This window comes from Stegastes partitus, unplaced genomic scaffold (assembly GCF_000690725.1).
Source record: "Stegastes partitus isolate 25-593 unplaced genomic scaffold, Stegastes_partitus-1.0.2 Scaffold1812, whole genome shotgun sequence".
In the NCBI taxonomy this organism is placed as follows: domain Eukaryota; kingdom Metazoa; phylum Chordata; class Actinopteri; family Pomacentridae; genus Stegastes; species Stegastes partitus.
Window position 1 is genome coordinate 14,182 of NW_007579543.1, and position 6,841 is coordinate 21,022.

Below are 6,841 nucleotides of genomic sequence, written 5' to 3' on the forward strand. Positions count from 1 at the left end.
AAAAGAAATACAGGCTGCAATCCAAGAAACAAGCACCAACATCTGGATGGTTTTTAATGATTCTAATTCTTATGTCACGTATCCAGGGTGTAATAATTCAGTTATCGTTAGGAGTTACTGCTACTGAAAAAATGTCGGGTGTAACTGGGGTTATATTTTGACCAGTTTTGTCATGAAGCAGGTGTTAAATTTAATATTTAATTCTCTGTGGTGTTAAAAAAAAAAACAGTGATGCTGCAGGACTCCCTGATTTTTACAGATAATTTAAATTTGTTTAATTTAGAACTGCAGTAAACAAGCAGTTGATCAAAATAAATTCAATATCTTCAAAACATTATTAAAAAAAAAAAAACGATTACAAATTTAAGATAACATGCATAGGCACAGAAACACAACAACACCTTGGTTTATAGGGTCACTAATGTTGCATGTGACAACTCGTGGTTACACAACTGTGAAGTCGGTCAGCACAGTCAAGTGCAAATTTAAGTTCCAAATTAAAGCAGCTCTAATTGCTAGTTTTATAATGACTGATAAACTGTGTGACAGCAGTCACTGGTTATGATAATCTGCCCAAAAAAATGAACACTAACTTCTCTTTTCTATAGCAATTAATGCCCTCTTTCATATACAGTAACTGGAGGAGACCAAAAATAGAGCAAAGAATTGTATAACTGGACTTTAAAGGCAACCATTACCTTATAGTTTCGTAAGATAAGGAAGTTTTTGGAAACAACTTTGCAATCTTGTACTAAATGCAACACAAAGAAAGATCAGAGACACATATTTCAGTTTGTTGCGTTAAGTTTAAGCAGATTTAAAGTGCAGTAGGTGGAGGAGACCAAAAACAGAGCATAAAACTGTTTGGCTTGAGTTTAAAGTCAGTTTCCTAATAGTTTTGTGTAATATGTGAGTTTTTGAAAATAACTCTGCAATTTCATAGTAATTACAGCACAAAGAGAGGATTTTAGACAAATATTTCAGTTTAAGCAGTTTTTGTATGGAGTAGCTGGAGGAGACCAAAAACAGAGCATGAAGTTGAATGACTGGATTTTAAAAGTGAGCCACTTCCTAATAATTTTATAGAACAGATACGTTTATGGAATCACTCTGAAATCTCGTACGAATTACAGAAGACTATGAGACATATTTCAGTATTTCATATTGATTTTAAGCAGTTTTAAAGTGTAGTAGGTGGAGGAGACCAAAATCAGAGCATAAAACAAAAACAAAACAGCATAAAACTGTACAACTTGAGTTTAAAGTCAAACAGTTTTCTAATAATTTTGTGCAATATTTGAGTTTTTGAAAACAAATGCAATGTCATGGTAACTACAGCACAAACAGAGGATTTGAGACAAATACTTCAGTTTGTAATGTTGAGTTTAAGCAGTTTTCGTGGACAGTAGCTGGAGGAGACCAAAAACAGAGCATAAAGTTGAATGACTGGATTTTAATAGTTTTTGGAAATATCCCTCCAATACCATAGTAATTAGAGAATAAAGACAAGGAGCTGAGACAAAAGATGTAGTTTGTCATCTTAAGTATAAGCAATTTTAAAACTCAGTAGGTGGCGGAGACCAAAAACAGAGCATAAAGCCGAATTACTGGATTTTTAAAGTGATTTCCTCACAATATTATATGATAGGTATGTTTATGGATAATTCTGTGATCGTGTATGAATTACAGAAGAATCTGAGGCAGATATTTTACTTTTTCAGGTTGATTTTAAGCAGTTTTCAGTAAGTGGAGGAGACCAAAAACAGAGAATAAAGCTGTACAACAGGTCTTCAAAAGTGAACAGTTTCTTAAGAATCTTACAAAACAGCTATGTTTTTTAAATAAATCTGAAATCTGACACTAATTACAGCACAAAGGCAAGCATCAGAGGCAGATATTTCATTTTGTAAAGCTAAGTTCAAGCAGTTTTTGTATACAGTAGCTGGAGGAGACCAAAAACAAAGCTTAAAGCTGTACAGCTGGACTGCAAAATTGAACAGTGTCTAATAATTTTGTATAAGTGTTTTTTTGTAAATAATTGCAATCTGATACTAATTACAACACACAAAAACAGATATTAAAGTTTGTCATGTTTACTTTAAGCAGTTTTTATATACAGTATAGAGGAGAGCAGAAACGTACGGTTTCCGATTTTAACAGTGAACAATTTACAAATATTTTTATATATAGGTTGCATTTATGGAAATAATTCTGCAATCTCGTACTAATTATGACAAAAAGACAAGGATGTGAGACATATTTTAGGTTTTCATGTTGAGTTTAAGCAGTTTTAAGGTAAGATTTCTTTGAAAAGGGCTTTTTAATTAGAAATACAAATTAATATGTTTTCATCAAAAATTATTTTTTAAAAAAAACCTTGCAAATTTTACAGACAACTGGTTGGTTGAAGGACTGCAATTAGTCATTATTGTAATTTCTTGTGGATTTGTTTTAACTTTTAACAGATTTGCTTTGATTTAATGTCAAAAACCAAAATATGAAACAATTCTAATTTAAATCTGCACTGACCTATATTTTCAAATGAACCATGGATGAAAGGACTGATGTGACAGGTGTCATTTGTAGTGACAAACCAACAGCAAAATATCAACTGACTCCATAAATCTTTGCAGCATTTTACCGTCTTTTAGCTCTGTTTTGGTTTTATAGTCAGTTATTTTACTGTTCTAGTTCACTTGTTGTCAGCGTTGTAAAAAGCCGCAGTACAGCAGTCAGTTCATTACGAGCTGAGCTGGTGAACACAGTGGAGCATTTAGGAGCTTAAAAGCCAGATATCCACTTATATCAGAATCTGAAAAGGAGCTGGTGGAAACCACAAACAGAGCTAAAAGAGAGACCCAGTTCTGTTGAGAGGAAGTGGACAAACAAAACAAAACACAAATAAAAGCAGCTTTAATTAAACTATAGAGGACCAAGACTAGAACCCTGAGGAACACCACTCCTATATATTAACACATTGAATGTGGAAATAAGCAGCTGTTGGCTGAAAAGTTCAGCGAAAGCTGATGATAAACAATTTCACTACATATTTCTGCTGAAAAAATACTGGTTCGTCCATGTAGACGGAATTCAGCTCAGTGTTTTTGTCTCTTAGATTCTACGAAGTCGAGTTTTCGTACATGTTCTGATTTCTTTTGGGTGTCCTGTGTAGCTGTTCATCTCTAGTAAGATCTCTCCAATGTTTGACACTTTCCTACTGATGGTTTCCACCACTAAAAAGCACTAAAACATCAAGAAACGCAGCAATAAAGTTTGAAAGAAAGAAGACTGACAGATTGTGAACATGGATGTAAACAAGGTGTCCAGGTCCACACAGCAAGTTTTTGTGAGAAACACCAAAACAAACCAGTTGGTTTACAAGAAAACACCACAAAGCATCTTTGCTGTAAAGCAAAATATGTTCAGTGTTAGAATTCAGGGTGTTTTTTCCTAGTTTCCATGCAAACATGACACAAATATCTCACTGAAATGACAGAAAATGTCCCAAAAAGAAGACGAGGACACAACAAGATAAAGGCTTTAAAAGAGCTCAAGTAGAAGCTTGAATGGTGCAAAAGAAAGATGTGATGGAGATCAGAAAATGTTGTGATTTATCACTTTAAATGCCTTATTTTTGTGTATATTGTCAGAAATGTGTGAATTAAATCACGTCTATATGGAGGTGACAGATGAAGTGATGTTGTACTGGATGTATTGACAGTTTAGGATATTATTAATATAATGTGTGAATATGATGCAGTCCAGTACAACACAGTCACTAAAACCATGAGCTCAAAGCTGAAACACAGAATGGAATAAACATCTCCGTGACTGCTGACAAAAAGTGAACACGAGGCACAAGAACCATACATGATCTAAAACACAAACATGTCAAACACACAAACATGACTAAACCTGGGAACAAGCAAATACAGAGAACACGATACATTCTGAAAACGTCACGAAATCCTGAAAATGTCACGAAACACCAACAACGTACCTCAACGCTTTAAATGCACCAACTAGAAACACGACTAAATATTAAAAACACAAATACAGAAAATACTAAAGACATGACTGAATTCTGAAAAATGCCAGTACCTCCTGGAAGCACAAGTGTATCTGAAACCTGAAACATGACCAAATACCAAAAACACAACGAAATATCGCCAACACGAATAAACACAGAGAACAAATAAAAATACAGAAAACATTAAAAATATGACCATAAACTAAGGAAAGGACTAAATACCTAAAACCCCACGAAATACTGAAAACGCAAGTAAATACAGAATCTAATGAAAACACAACAAATTCCCCAAAACCCGACTAGATCCCAAAAGCACAACTCTAGCTCAATCCTAAATACATCAATAAATATTAAAATTACAGAAAACATTACTAAAGCTGGAAAACACGACCAAATCCGGTAAACAACTGATTCACAAAAACATGAACAATTACAGGAAACAAGACAGAATATTACCTGAACAGGCTACATGACTTAATACTGAAAATGTGACTCAATCCCAAAAAGACGACTATACAAAAAAACACAAGAGCAAAATCCTAAACACACGAATACATAAAATAAAAATACTGAAGACATGACGAAAAACTGAAAACATGACGAAATATTGGAACCACAACACTGAAAAAACTAAATCCTATAAACACAAATAAATACAAAAAAAAGACTAAACACGAACAATAAAACTAATCCTGAAAACTCATCTAAATCCCCCAAAACCCGACAATAGACCAAAAACACAACAAAATCCTGAAAACTTAAACAAATATTCCATCCATCCATTTTCTTGCGCTTATCCGGGGTTGGGTCGTGGAGGCAGCAGGCAATAAATACAAATATTTCAATAAATATTGAAAATACAAAAACAAAACCACAACTAAATCCCAGAAAGATGACTCAATCCTGACACAATTAAAAACCAAAAATATGAGTAAATACTGAAAACAAAACTTAATCCCCAAAAAAAATGCGACTATAAAATATATGAAGCTGTAAACGTGACTAAATACTGAAAACACAAATGGATGCAGAAAATACGACTAAACACTAAAAAAAAGGACTAAAGTCTGAATACATGACTAAATATTGAAAGTAACTATAAATCCAAACAACACAAGAAAGCCATGAAAACACAACTAAATCCCCCAAACCCAACTATATACCAAAAAACACAACTAAATCCTAAACACGTTGATAAATATTGAAAATACAAAAACATGACTAAATCCTAGAAAGACGACTTAATCCAGGAAACACAAATAAAAACACCAATGATACCAGAAAACATGTTTAAACCCTAAAAACACAACTAAATACTGAAAACACAACTTTGTGTGAACACAACTTGATGAAGAAAACCTGGTTAACAAAGAAAGTCGTTACCTCTGAGTCCAGTTTAGGTTTTGATAAGCTGGCTAACTCCAACAAAGCCTGGATATGTTGAACCTATGTTTGATCCCAGAGTCCAGGCTTCATGTTCAGGAGGACAAAGCTGCTTTTATCATCGATTTAAGGTCGAGCATTTATCCTGAAGTGGTTTGAATTTACTGAAATACAGCAGCAGGAGACTTTATTCTGTTTTGTTTATCCAGATTTTATAATAATTTAAAATACAGCTGCTGTCTACGTCTTCACATGTCTCTAAAGGAGAAAAAAAAAAAAAGGTAATTTTTACATCAAATGCTTGTGAAGATTTAATTGTCATTCTTTACTAAATTCCAGTTCGTGTTTTGGCTGCAAATTGAACTGAAGCTCACGGGTCTTTTTTATTGTTTTTATTTTTACTATAAACTACAATCTTTCAGCCAAACTGTTTTTATTGTTCATCCAAATTAGAATTTTACAGCAAATACTAGTTTATCTAGATTTTCATTCTACTTTATTGGGTATTGTATTCAAAATGGAATTTGGTGGTAAAAGTGTTCAATTTTTACAGCAAACGCTCATTAAATCTTCTATTTTTTTTTAGCATATTTCTTTATTCTAAAGTGGAGTTGCGTTCATATTTTAGCTGCAAATTTAAAATACAGAACTGAAGCTCAGTTAGAGGAACATTTCATGCATTTATGAGACTTTACTCAGTTAGATGCAAATTTGATCCATTTCATAGACGTCAGCTGACTGGATTTATTCAGGTTTGACATGTAAAACGTGAGATAAAACTCAGCTGCCGTCTCAGAAGTCTCAACTTCAGGACGTCTCTGAGGAAAATCTGTCATTTTGGCTTTAATAACATGAAGATTTTCACTTCTAGGAGACGATATTTATTCAGGTTTGACGTGTAAAACAGGAGATAAAACTCAGCTGCTGTCAGTCTCAACTTATCAGACGAACAGAAAAACAATAAGGAAAAGATTTCTGTTTTAAAAGCTGCAGTCTGTTTGAGTTTATTGTCAAACTTTAATTCTAGGAGGAAAAAAACACAGAATTTCAGAGACAATACTTGGTTTAATCTTTATTCTTTACTCTCCAGTCAGGTGTTTATCTGATGGCTGCTTTTTAAATAAAGTTTCAGTCTTTACTTTTGATCATTCACTGATGAATCTGTGTTTTCTGGTTTAATCTACAGAATGGTTTCCCAAACGTCTCCTTCTGTCTGTTTTCTTTCCTAATTTAGAGTTAAACTTTCCTTTGTTGTGTTTCCACCTTAAACTCCCTCCACCTCCTCCTGCTGCTGCTGCCGCCTCCAGCTGAGCCTCCTCGGAGCGCTGGCTGTCAGTCGGGCCGAGCCGTCCGACCCCGAGGACGGGCAGACGTCTCGCCGTGACGCCACCAACCCTCCCGCCTCGCAGCTCCTCCGGCCTCGGCAGC